Raw genomic sequence first — 13,857 nt, 5'->3', positions numbered from 1 at the left:
TGTTTTTCAGTGTCTTGTTTTTCATCTATCTATCTATCTATCTATCTATCTATCTTCTATCTACTTCCTTAACATTGTGAGGATTTTTCAACATTTTCACAGTTTCTCAGGGAATAATTCATGGTTCTTGATGAGAGAAATGGGGCATATTTAGTGAACTGTGTGAAATTTGTTGCAGTGCATTAAGACGACTATTTGGCCTTGGCAGAGGTATACACTCTATGGAGTGATAACAGTTTAAAGTAAACTCCCCATTTTGTATGGATTAATAAGCAGGTAAAAAAGTGAGATATTCCACTGTTTGGTCTGCAGTCTGATGTCATGTTTTGACAATGCTGAATTGTTGCAGAGACGCTGATAGCTGTCCGTCTGTTGCCTAAGTGATCATCTGAATCTGGAGACTTCTTTCAGGCTGAGCCTTCGTCTCAGACAAATCAGTTTTACCTACAGGCGGAAAAAGGGAGGAGGAAGACAAAGGACTGTGGGATGGAATGATCCTGACTCATATCTGTGTTCTTCAGCCTCTCTAAATTTCCCTTAGTATTGTGATATCAGGATGTTTTTTATTTCACTGACATTTTAGATTTGTTTCCAATCAGAGACTATTGAGTTAATAGTAGGTTTGCTGTTGTGAACATCAATTTCTGTGTGTCTCCTCTTTGTGATGCAGAAAAACACGAGTATGATGATTGCAGTCGTCCTCCAGTCCTGCGTTTAAACATTCTTGTTTATATTCGTGTCTGTTTTCTATGCAAACAGCTTTAAAATTAAATGCAAAAAAGGTGGAAATCAGATGAAGGAAAAGTTTGCAAACACATGTTAGCTTTCATAATGTAGCCTTGTTCTATAGAACTCAACAAAGACCCTCAACAAAACACCTTAAAGCAACATAAAAGACTTTTTAATTAAATGCACATTTTCGTGCGACAGCAGGTCATCTCAAAAGCTGTAACATACAAAATATGAATGTGTGTGAACGACAAAGGCAGAGGGTCCATGCTGTCACTGTGACGAACCACTCTGCAGAATAATAACAATCACATAAGACGAGTGCGAGTGCGCAAGTGTGTGTGTGTCTGTATGGAAGAGAGACATTTAGAAATATCTGGGGAAATCTTGTCCCAGTGACAGCTTGCAACCTCATCTGCCTCCACCTTTCAAACGCTATGTTTTTTTTAATCTTACAGTTTTTGAAATGACATGAAACGCAATTACCATGCATGAAATGAATAGTTAGTATAGTTTTTTCAACATTCGCTAAACAGCCGATAGATACCTAAATCTATAATTGTGTGGTCTGAATGAAAACAGTTTTGTTAAATTTAATTTCTATTCCAAAATAAACACTGAATTAACTTTTAATGTAAACAGATGTTGCAGGTCCGACTAAAATTATCAAAGTGCTTTGACTTTTAGAATAGTCATTCACTAGAATATATTTAAAAATGATTTTATTTATAGACCATATAATCCAGCCCTAACTCAGAGTGTAAAAAACGCAAGGGGCCCTGGGGCGATGTGCACGTCTGAGAGTCTGTGTTGATTTATACTTTTGATAAAAACTGATTTGACTCCGTTCTGCGAGACAGACGACTGACAGATGTCAGGAACACGTCTTCAAATTTTTTTCTATGTGGTTTATCTTTGTATTTTCCTGTGAGTAGGCAAACACCACCTCAGTAAAACAACACAGATACACATGATGGATAATGATGGATTGAGTTGACGGTGAATGCATTTGAGGCAGCATCGTAGAGCTAAACAGTGCCACAGTTCTGTTTGCGACTTTTTATTCTAATCTTTTGACTGTGGCTTTGCCCCTGAGGACACGTGCAGCAGTATTCTTGTTGGTAACATCACATACATGTATGTAAAACCCTCATATATTTTTCGAGTTAGTAATTCCATGCTGTATATTTATTTCTCCCAGTGGACAAATCTGAACCAATCTGCTCTGGGCCACAGAACAGATCTACAGTTGCTGTAGCACACAGTGAATGTTAATGCGGATTTTCCCTTGGGGATTTATTTTCAACACTAGCAGGATGGAATGACTGCAATCACCACCGATTCCCACAGGGAGGTTCCAATGGCTAGTGAGATATATTGTGCCTGTCAAGTTCTGTGTGTTTTCGTGACCACATCTCTGCCCAAACTTGAAAAAACTGCTTGATCAACCATAGAAGGGTGCAAAGGACAACTCAATTCTTCTTATTCTTCCATTTTTATTTTCTTGATGTTTGATTCTTTCAGTGGACATAAGTAAATCAAGGAATCGAATAGAATGAATAGGTTGATAACCTTTGAAAAACAGAAAAAGACATGCATTAGTCTCAAATAAATTAATAAACCAGTAAACATTTTCCTCTCAAAATGACCCCAGTTCCTTAGTTCTTAAACAAGTTCAGAATTAACAAACAATTCCAATTAACCTAGACTCTGAGTTACATGAAGTATCATAATTAATTAACCCCATCTAAGTTTTCAAAAAAGTTCAAATTAGAATGCTAAGGTTATTCAACTTATAACTGTAATTTAATAATGATAATTATATGTATAAATACATGTATATTAATAATAATAATTAACACCAGTCGTGGAGAAGCATGGCCTTACTGCACCATCCACATCAAAGCTGTTCTTTCCTACCAGTTGCGTCTTTCAGATTGATCAGGAGCTCTGGTCATTCCTTCTTCCCAGGAGCAAGTGCTAAGACTAGCTGACTGCATCCAAACATTTTGTGCCATGCCTTCCCAGTGGGTGTGCAGGCAAATATGGTCCCCTTTAAGAGTTCCTGTTGGGCTTGGGTTCCACCACCATCTCTTGTGTGGTCGCCCTCTGCAGGTTTGGAGTGTAGAGTACTTTGTATGTACTCTTGAAATGAATTGGGGTCTGACACAACAGTGCCTATACCTCATTGTGTTGTATCTGCACCTGTTCTGATCTCCCTCAGTCAACTTTACTCAGGAAAGTAAAATACAGAAAGAGAATCTCAGGGTTTTACTTGAACCATGACCTCAAAATGTCATTCAGACGAGGAGTGGCGCTTAGGTAGAGCATGCAGGTCATCAACATGCCCACTTTCCTGCTGTATTCTTACGTTGGCTCATTAGGGGGCTAGCAGGACAAGCTCTAGGTAATATCCAGTGCAACTGACTCTGACCTGTACGTTCTCACATACAGCTAAGGGAGAGGCGGTGGTCTAGTGGCAGAAACTTGGACTATGGGCAGAGAAGGTCTCTGGTTCGTCCCTGGTTCGACTCCACAGAGAGACAACAAAAGATGAACCTGGAATGATTTGTCCAAAAATCCAAGAGTCTCCCTACCCTGTCTAGTGCCCATGAGCAAGGCACCTTACTCCCCCAACATCTGCTCCCCGAGCGCCGTACATGGTCGCTCACTGCTCTGTGTGTCCTGCACCAGATGGGTCAAAATCAGAGATTAAATTTCCCTACCTGCATGAGTGTGCCTTTGCATGTCTGTGCATGTGTTTGGGACTAATAAATGCATAAATGCATCTTAATACAGCTCCCATGAAAATGTCAGATATATCTGGTGTGCAGTGCACGTCTGAAAGCAGCCAAACACAGTTTGGTGGGATGTTGGTGTTACCTTTTCAAACATTCTTCAGTATGCTGGTACGGAAAGTGCTGTTCGGTGTTTCTGTCTGCAATTTACCAAGGACAATTGAATTGTTCTCATCTCAAGCTTTGTTTTTACTCTGTGTGCCACTTTGGTGCCGGGCAGGTAGTGTATCGAGGTATTTGGTGCTTTAATGTCAGAAACAGTCTCCACAGCTGCAGACAGTTCATTGAGAGGGATGAGAGCAAGCCAGTAAAGCCATGTGGGCCATAAAAACCCAAACAATGAGCTGGCAGTCACTATAAAGTTCTGTAGCGTGTAAACTGCAGAAGTGGGTGATAATTCTGCATCATCACTCTCCCGACTCTTTACATTTTCATTCATGTCCATTGTTAACAAAATAATAATGGTCTCAGCCGTGCAGCCATTTAGTTTGGGACGTTCGTTGCATATAATTTCCCATCCCTCTCCTTTCATTCAGTGTCTTGCCCCTTTTGGCATGCAGACAGGAAGACCTGGACATTGAGCCCCTGACCTTCAGGTTTGTGGTAAGTTTTGGAACATTACTATATGAACATTAACATATTTATTGTTTTCTATAAGGCAGAATAATTTCTTCTGACCTCTGTGTTCACTGAGCCGTAGTTTTCAGAATTTCGAATTCTTAATTCTGAAGTGTAATGATCTTTCAGACCTTTTTACTGGAGCCTATCAGTATTGGAACAGATCCCCTGTGCACTTACAAATGCAAAATCCTTCTTCCTTAATGTTCAGATTGACTCCTTTATCCACCGGAGAGATCTTCTACTTCTGTGTTTTGAAATTCCATCAAACATTCATTTATTCATTTCGATATAAGTATATTCTGATTCTAATTCACTGCAGCACATGTGTATTGGGAATCTGTTGCTGCTTAATGGAAATGGGAGACACCTATCAGAAGGTGAATATCAGAAGTGACTCTAAACAGAGAGGGAGAGACAGTTGGTTGTTTTTTTCTCTCTCTTTCAGGCATTCAAACCGCAACACACACACACACACACACACACACACACACACACACACACACACACACACACAGACACAAACACACACACACACACACACACACACTTGTACAGCTGTCTTAGTGAGGACACTCATTGGCATAATAATTCCCTAGCCCCTTACCCTAACACTTAACCTAGACTAAATGTAAACCTAACCCTAACCCCAAAACCAAGTCTTAACCCCATAAAAGTGAATTAAAGGGGGGTCACAAAGTGAGGACGGGCCAATATGTCCTCACTTTGTAGGTTTTAGACTGGTCCTCACAAAGAAGCTGTACAAGAGCACACACACACACACGCCAGGTGGCAGCCAGAGAAAATTATATTTTGCATGCATACGAAACAAACCTGCTCGCAAATATAGATCTACAACATACAGTACATAGTAGCACATATGCTGTTCTGCTTCCTTTCACTGTCTCTCTCTCTTTCTCCTACACAAGTTGTATATGCAGGCAGCAATATACACACTTGCGTGCATGCAAATACACACTCATCCATTACAACTTTTTACTTCCCTCCTGTCAGGTCTGGAAGAGAGGTTTAAGAGCAGAGAGGGCTTGACAGAGCAGTGTGCATACACAATGCATGTGCAAGTATATACAAATGCACACACAGATGCACACGTATCCCCACACACACCAAAGTCAGTCCCTGCTTTATTTCCTTGTGATCCCTCATCTCTGTGAGGCTTCCCTCCTAACCTGCTCTTACGCTGTCTATAAAGATGTCTTCCATTCTTTATTTTCATCCTTTCTCTGACATGGTGAGGAAGGTTTCACATATTTCTTTCTCGTGTTAAACCCAGCTCGCATATACAGAATATTATGGTTCTGATGACTCTTTCGAAAAATAAAATGAATATAATAAAATCCCTTTAGACACAGCATAGTGGTTATTTGCTTTGTTAATGCATTGTAATTCAGCCAGCTTTGCTGCAATGGAAAGCAAAAATTCATCCATAGTGCTAAGCAAAACTGTCAGCATTATTTAAAAAAAGCCTATGCTAGTTTTTTTTTTTTATATATGCCTGCAGTTATACAGAGACAAAACTTCTTTATTTTTAAGCAGCTGATCAGTTGAGGAAAGAAGAGAAAGTAATGAACATTCAGTGATTCATTTAAAAATAATCTCCTCTGAACTGCAATAACTCCTGCAAACTAGCACCGTGACATATTTGCATATTTGCACTTCTGTTGTTTTATTTTCTCCTCAGCTGTTTATATATATTTAGATATATGTACATTATTTCCTATTTTGATATTCTATTTTATTCTGTTTTATACTATTTCTATCTTATTTTATTGTATATTGTGTAATTACTTGGCATTGTTAGAAGAGAGCCTGAGACTCAACCATTTCACTGCCAGCGACTGCTTAATGTTATTGTTGTGCATTTGCAAATAAAAATCTTGAATCTCTTGATTCTTGAATCTATTTAAAAAACCTAAATGCAGAATTAAACCTTGCAAAAGACATAAGGCTCATGTCTCTTTTCAACTCCTTTTCTTCATTGAGATACTTACATGTTTAATAAATTTCCACCCGTTATTATGTCTCACACTTCAAGAAGATTCAGGAAGTCTCTGATCACGACAGTTCACAGTAAATAAGCTCTTCCTGCAGCTCTGAAATTAGTTCCAACAACATTTTCTTTGTGTCAGTAACTATTTGAAAAGCAAAAGTTGTTAAATCCCTAAAGCAAGACTTTTACATATAGATGAACATCTGTTACATCCAAGGCCTTGCAAACATAGTTCAAAAAAGCCTATTAAGTACCAGGCATTGATATCTGCATTTGACTGTGTAGCTGAGTTTTAACTATGAACATCAGTTGAAATGTTTTACATTGACTAGCAAGTTAAGCAGAGCAGAAGAGGAGAGCAAAAGTAGCGACCAAGATGGATTGGAGAACGACAACTGGAAGTAAGGCAGGAAAACCTTTCGAGTCTCTGAGAAAAGTTTCTAACTTTGGTCCGAGTTAAAATGAGAAATCCGTTATTCAGAGGATTACAGTCTAAATAAGAAAGCAATAAGCAGACAGCAGGAAGAAACACAAATTACCATTGTGGTGGCATTTCCTGGAAGTCGTTCTCTGAAAAGGAATGAGGGTGGACGGCAATGTCATTTTAGTATTTTTTTAATTGAATGGCATTTGAAGAATATTTGGAGTGGAAGATATAGTTTATTTATTAGATTTATCGAAATAATGAATCATTTTTTTGGATCTGTATTTGACAGTGTTTGTGTAACCACTCTGAGTGCCGTGAAGAGCAGACACACTACAGGTTTAATGTAGTAGCAGTAGTCATATTAACATTGACATTTATATAAGCAACAAGAATTGAATTATTTCAAGGTCCCTGCAAGGAAGTGTTGGCAAGGCCCCCAGGCAGTTATTTTGTTTTGACAAAACCAGGCTCCTCTCTGAGCGAAGTGGGGGAGAGACGCACTTTCAATCATCTGTGAGAATAAAATGCACAAATGGAATGACTGGGTAAATACAATACAAACATGAATGTTTTGAAACCTTTGACCAAAAATAAGAGATAAAACCCTATTTTTTCTCACAGGTTACAATGGAAAGGCTTCACTTGTGTCAGTGCAACAATGTAATTGACTTCATACAATTCTCATTTGGGTGTTATAAAGCAGATATTATTAAGGAGAGGGGTGGAACATGAAAACTGCCATCTTTGGTATCACAGACTTAACTGTTCATGATTCTTTAAGAAGTTTGTCTCTGTCTTGTCGTCTTTCAACTAAATCTCTTTCTAATCAGGTTTAGAATATTAATATAAAGAGCTTGTGTAAAGCTCTTTTTCTTATGCTTTGGCTTAACCTGCACTGTCATTATCTAATCACACACACACAATTTACACATGCCACTAACAGTTTAATTTAAGCAGTGGCTGCCTTAGTCTTAAACTCTCCATTCCTGTGTTGAATAGCTCTCTTAGCAGTGGCCCTGGAACGTCATCAGCTTTAGAAATGCTGACAGCCTGAAAAAGCAGCTGAGTCATTCTTAATGAAGATCAGGAAGCTTTTCCTCCTCTTCTCCTTTCCCTCCATCATCAGAATAACAAGCATGCTGGCACAGACAGAATGGGCTTACCCCACTGGAAATTCACTGCTACAGCACTAGCTGTCAAAAAGTTACAGACCTCTGGCAAATAAAAGACAGCACCAGAACAAATTATTTACTTTCCACTCCTCACCTTTATTTGTCATAGCAGCTTTATCCCCGGTAGGGATGTCACCTCTTGATTTGCATTGTTAAAAATCCTGCAAGAATATTGTTGAGTCAAAACCTCATGCCTGTCTGTAAAGTGACCAATGAAGTAATACCAGGGGTGAAATAGCAAAGTAAAAGTCTCTATTAAAGAATCACCAGGCTCCATATCTTTTGTAGTAGATGTTCTTTGCAGTAGAATTCATAGTATATTGGAGCCACAATTCCCCCGAGGAAAGAGGAAACGGTGTCTGCAAATATTATGTATTGACATCTGAACAAATATGGTTCCAGTCATGAAACGGGGCAGTTAAACTCTGAAACACTTAAATTGTGTACAGCGATCTGTAGGTCATGGAGGCCGTCCTGCATGGGGCAGAAAGTAGAGCAGAAAAGTGTGATGGTCGAGCAGGAGACCTAAATGTGAGAAAGTGTTTTGAGAAAAACTTGAAATCAGCAGTTGATCCATTTTGTCTTGAGGTGGTTGTCATTGCTTTTAAGTTGATTTCAATGTGTAAAATACTTGAGATGATTTGTTTACTGTGAATATGTCTGCTCTGGCAAAGCGTTCAGGCCCTGCTACCGGTCATCAGACAGTGTTCAGCACTTTTTTCCAACATCCACAGTGATATATGAGAGAGGGAGCCGTGTGTGTGTTTGTGTTTGTGTGTTTAATCATGGTCCTATTTTGGATCTTGTTTTGTGAGAAACATTACGTGGGTAGTTGAGGAACACAAGCTCTGGCAATAAACGCTATGTGAACCTTTTGGAATGACCTGGTTTTCTGAATTAATTGGCCATAAAATGAGATCTGATCTAAGACACAATATAGGTACCTCAACAGTTATAATTTAGTGTTCCTTTAATGAACAAAGCATTTTCAGAGGAAAGTTTGGAACCTCCCTGCTCCGAACCAGAACTATGTTCAAGGAGTTTTGTACAATATTTCCTGTAGCTGCTTCAGCCTAATTATGTTCTCTTTTTCTTTGTTTGATATCATTCTGGAATGTCACTGTTCAGGGTCATTGTCCATCTGCATCACCCAACTTCCACCAATATTCAACTGGCAGACAGCATCTCTGACATTGTGAGATACCTTGGTTATAAAATAGTAAATGGTCTGTATTTATAAAGCGCTTTTCTAGGCTAGATGACCACTCAAAGTGCTTTACAGTACAGTTTTGCCATTAATCCATTTACACACACATTCATACAGTGCATTTATGGCACTTTATTTTTTCTATGAGGGGCCATTCGGAGTTCAGTATCTTGCCCAAGGACACTTCGGCATGCAGATGGGAAAGACTGGGATCGAGCCGCCGACCTTCTTATCCTTTTTTCTTAATTCATTTTACACTCAAGTGACAGAGCGCTGTTCAAGCCCAGAGGCAGCTACTCCCCAATGCCCAACCACTGATTTACTTTTGTGTTAGGAGGATGTTTTCTTGCTGGTAGCATTGCCCTGTGTCACATTAGTTTCATTCGTCCAGAGAACATTTTCTCAGTAGCCTCGTGGAATGTCAAGGTGCTCATTGGCAAACGTAAGAGTTTTTTTGCTGAATAAAAACAGCTTCCACCTACTGTCCTTCATGATTTGCGTTTGGTGGACTCAAGGACAAAGATGTTTGACACCTCCAAGGTTTCCTTTTCCTTTCCATCATTTTTCATTTAACTCACAGATTTTCCTGCATTGTGCCTTTGTAGTCATCTTAGCAGGGTGCCCACTTCTAGGTCACAGCAAGTATTTATAGACACTTTGTCTGACTGAACTTATGATTATTCAGTATCTAAACAGTTAAATATTACTCTGTATCCCTCGTCACCTTCTGAGATCTTAGGCCTCATCAGGAGATCCATCAAACTGTCAAATAGCTGTACTGCACATCTTAGATCTGGTTTTAATGTTTGGACTCCAGCCTCGGGACTTGACTTTTTCCCAAAGCTTCAGTTGATAGATTTAGGAACACATTAAGAATTTTAGGGCAACAATGAATTTTAGCACATAATGTTTTCCTTAATAAAGGTATACAATGAAACAATCACAAGCAATAGTATTTAATTTATTTAAAACAAAACCAACAAAAGTTTCTGAGTATCTAGTTAACAAGCAAATTAATTATGAATTTACAATTGGTATTGGATTGGTGACCTTTTGGTTAATACCCAAAGCCCAGGTATCAGTATCACCAGGGCTGCCCGACTAAAACCTTTGTTAAATCCAGTTTGGCTGCTCCCTTCACTGGTTACCAGTGGCTGACCGTATCCACTTCAAGACAGGAGTTCATGCGTACCGTGATTTTGTTGAATGACCTAGCCATTCAACAAAATCCCGACTGTTTGCTGTCCTGGTTCCCAAATGGTGGAACGAGCTTCCCATTGACATCAGGACAGCAGAAAGTCTGCACATCTTTCGCAGAATGTTGAAAACACCTCTGTTCCGACTTCACTTTGGCTAAGATGGCCCAATTCACCTTGTATTTTATATGTTGCACTTACATGTAGCACTTTGTTGTTTGGCTTTATTGAAGCTACTGTACTTACAGCTAAATGATATGTAATATGTAATGTAATCCTTAGATAACTACTCTGCAGATTCTGACTGGTCATGTCTGGAAAGTAAGAGGAAGTTGTACATCGTCCAACTTTATATAGAGTACAGTCTATGTTCCAAGCTTGTGCATTTTAACCACATTCTTAAAATGACGAGTCAGTAATGTGCAGCAATATTTTCGCTGACAGTTCATTTCAAACTGAAGACTATATTGTGTTAGGTGGCTCTCTCAGACTCAGCCTGGGTCCAGGTCCGCAGCTGCCTGTACCCGTCAGAGACAGGACTTGAGGTAGTGGAAAGATTTTACCCCAGAGGGCAGCGTGAAAGTGCGGAGCGCTCACTCTTCTTCTTCTGGGAACATTTCAGTCCCCAGGAGTCGCTGCACACTGACTGCACAGGAAAAAAAAAAAAGCTTCACTTGCAACTCAGTCAGCTGAGCGGTCTGCTACTGAGGATTCGGATCTGCGACTCTCAAGGGGCCCTTGCACTTGAACATCAGTTGTGCTTCCCCCGTTAGAGTTTGGAGGAAAAGAAGGTGAGTAACGTGACACTGCAGTCAGGGATGCAAGAACAAAAATCAGCTGTACAATGCATATAGCCACGGCAAAGGAAGGGAGACGCAGAGGAAAGGGGCCGGGGATCTCGCCGGGTGAGGAGAAGTAGAAGGCTGAGGTTGATGGGGACACACTAAGTGCTGTAACGAATGTGTTGAGATCATTATTTGTTTATTTCTCCTCACACCTGCCTAGACACGCCGTTCCATGGTGTTTCCCCTCTTCATTAGTAGGGAGCTGCTGCTGTGCACTAATGCATGTACCCAGCTGATGTTCATGTCCTGGGCGTTCGTGTCTGTTTGTGTGCTCCGCTCGGTGTCTGCGTATGGAGTGTGTACACGCTGGCATATTTCTTCCTTCTGATTAAACTCCTGCAGCGAAGCGATACCTCCTGTGTTTCTGCGAACTCCGCCTGTTCTTGACCTTTCTGTCGAACGCGTGAACACGCGCACACATCCCATGCACACATGTCCGCACAAGCAAGTGATGGATGGTGTTATTACCTGAAGCTTTTAAGGGGCAGAGAGGTGCTTAAGAGAACAAACATACCTGACTGTTTGTGCTTTATCATCAGGAATAAACAGTCAGATGCGCACACATACACACACATACAAACACACACACACACATACACACACACACACACACACACACACACACAAACACAAACACACACACACACACACACACACACACACACACACAGATATACAACACATACAGTAAACTTACATTAGTATTTAGCAGGGAAGACAGTATGTTCTCCCCCAATTTTGTTTTCAGCTTTTTCGTCGCGCACACTCTCTCACCTGTGAAAATTATTCATTAATGATTTATTGAGATTCACACAAGCCATCCATGCTTGAGAAGCTGAATTAGGCTTTGCATTTGGAACAGCATTACATAGAGATAAACACACACACACACACACACATATACACATCTTTACATATGCACTGCTGGCAGAATGGATCTACATTAGGGCATTTTAGCACTCGGGATGACCTTCCTTTGTTGCGAGATGGAATAAATACAAAGCTGAGGAAGAAAATAAGTTGTTTCCTGCAGGTTGATCCTGGTAAAAGTGATGATTCAAAGTGCATATCATTTTGCTGGTAGTCAACATGTCAGGCCAGGACTGGTAATAAAGACATATTGCTTTCCATCCGTGTCTCTCCGTTACTTTCCCCCTCTCTGTCTCCCCCATCTCCATTTTTGCTGATTGCTTTGCACCATTAATATTTCATGTGTAATGTGCCTCTTTTGGATAGTGTGAGCATGTGTATGTGCCCCTGTGAGCCCCGCACACACATACGTGCGCGCCTCCGCAAACAGTATGTGCGTGCGTGCACGTCTTGTGTTTGTGTGTCAGTGCCGCAGTATCAAATTCTGCTCTCACAGCTGTCGGCTAGTCTCGGTTTGGTTGTGATCTGTCTGTCTACCTCTCAACCTTCAACCTCTCCTTCTGTTTCACTCTCTTTCTTCTGAGTTTTTCATCTGCATGCCTCTCTTCTTCATCCCTCCGTTGCTCTCTCTTTATCTTTTATTCTTCATCGCTTTCTTTTTTTTTCTTCTGTTCGACAGCATTTTTCTGCCTCTCTCGCTCGATGCCCTCTCTATTCCTCCCTCTGCGTTATTCCAACTCCTTTTTGTCTCTTGTTATGCGTTCAATCTCTTCCTGCACTCTTTTGCCTCTCTGTCAATCTTTCCTATTACTTGTGTGTGTGTGTGTGTGGTGGGGGGGGGGGTTTTCTGTCCAAATCATGAGTTTAACTTGAAAAACAGAGAATGTGTGAAAACAGAAAATGACACAGAACTCTAGCTTGTATAGACTCATCCATTTTTCATATTTCATAAAGAAATTGTTTCGGAAAAATCATATTTTTTTCTTTCAGCTCTTGTCGAATTTAAACAACGGAGGTGGAGGAGTGGAAGACAGATGGTGACGATCGAGTGATACATACAATCAGAAAGTAGTTGACGGGATGGGCCATCGCTAGACAGCAGTCCCAGTCCAATTGAGTTCTGTACACAGGGCAAAGCAGCAGCAGCAGTCAAGGGACAAGTTCATATTGAACAGGAGTGATATGTGGGATCAGGTTTGACCTCTCTGGGAAAAGAAAGGGTACAGGATTTTCCAAGTAGTTGGGGAGTGCCGTTCGAGAGATTAAAAGCCGGTCAAATTCATATATGCAAAGGTTCTCCGTGTAAAAATGCAGCTGCAGCTTAGAGGCGTTCAGAGGGTGGAACAGCTGCATATTGCTTGTCATAAAGCATCTTTAAATGTCTCTTAAGTCAGCCTTTCTGGCATGTGTGGGCGTAAGTACCTAAGCATTTTTGCTCAGCACCTGAACAGCTGGGGAGGGAGGATCAGGGCCATAGTGTAAGACATATTTTTCCCCCCCTGAACTTCGGGATTCAAAAATTGACTGAATGATTATGAGTTCAATCTTTCCAACAGTTATTCTTATTGAATGGAGATGTATGTATAGTACAGCCTTATACAGGGTGTTCAATTTTGTTCACAGCCTTAATGTTGCCGGGCTAAAGTGTTGTTTGAGTCGGTCTGCGTTGAGTCATGCAGAGATAATAAGCCTTAAAAGTGTTTAGTCCAGTTTAACCTGCAGGAGTCTCTTAAAGCCGATGTTACATGTTCTGCTGCCACAGAGGAAATACATTTAATCTCTTGACGTTTTTACTGCAGAAATGAAGCGGGGGAAAAAATCTGTCGAATAGCCAAGAAAGACATCTGCGGATGATGAGCTCAAAAAGACTGAAGTCTGAAAGATGGTCATGTCACAGAAGATTAGTCATGCTTCAGCCAGGCTTAGATATTAGATATATGCTACAATCATCCAAAGCTTAAAATTTGAGGGGAATTTGATTAAA

Source organism: Platichthys flesus, chromosome 5, assembly GCF_949316205.1.
Source record: "Platichthys flesus chromosome 5, fPlaFle2.1, whole genome shotgun sequence".
NCBI classification, from domain to species: Eukaryota; Metazoa; Chordata; class Actinopteri; order Pleuronectiformes; family Pleuronectidae; genus Platichthys; species Platichthys flesus.
Note: the sequence above shows the minus strand (reverse complement) of the source record.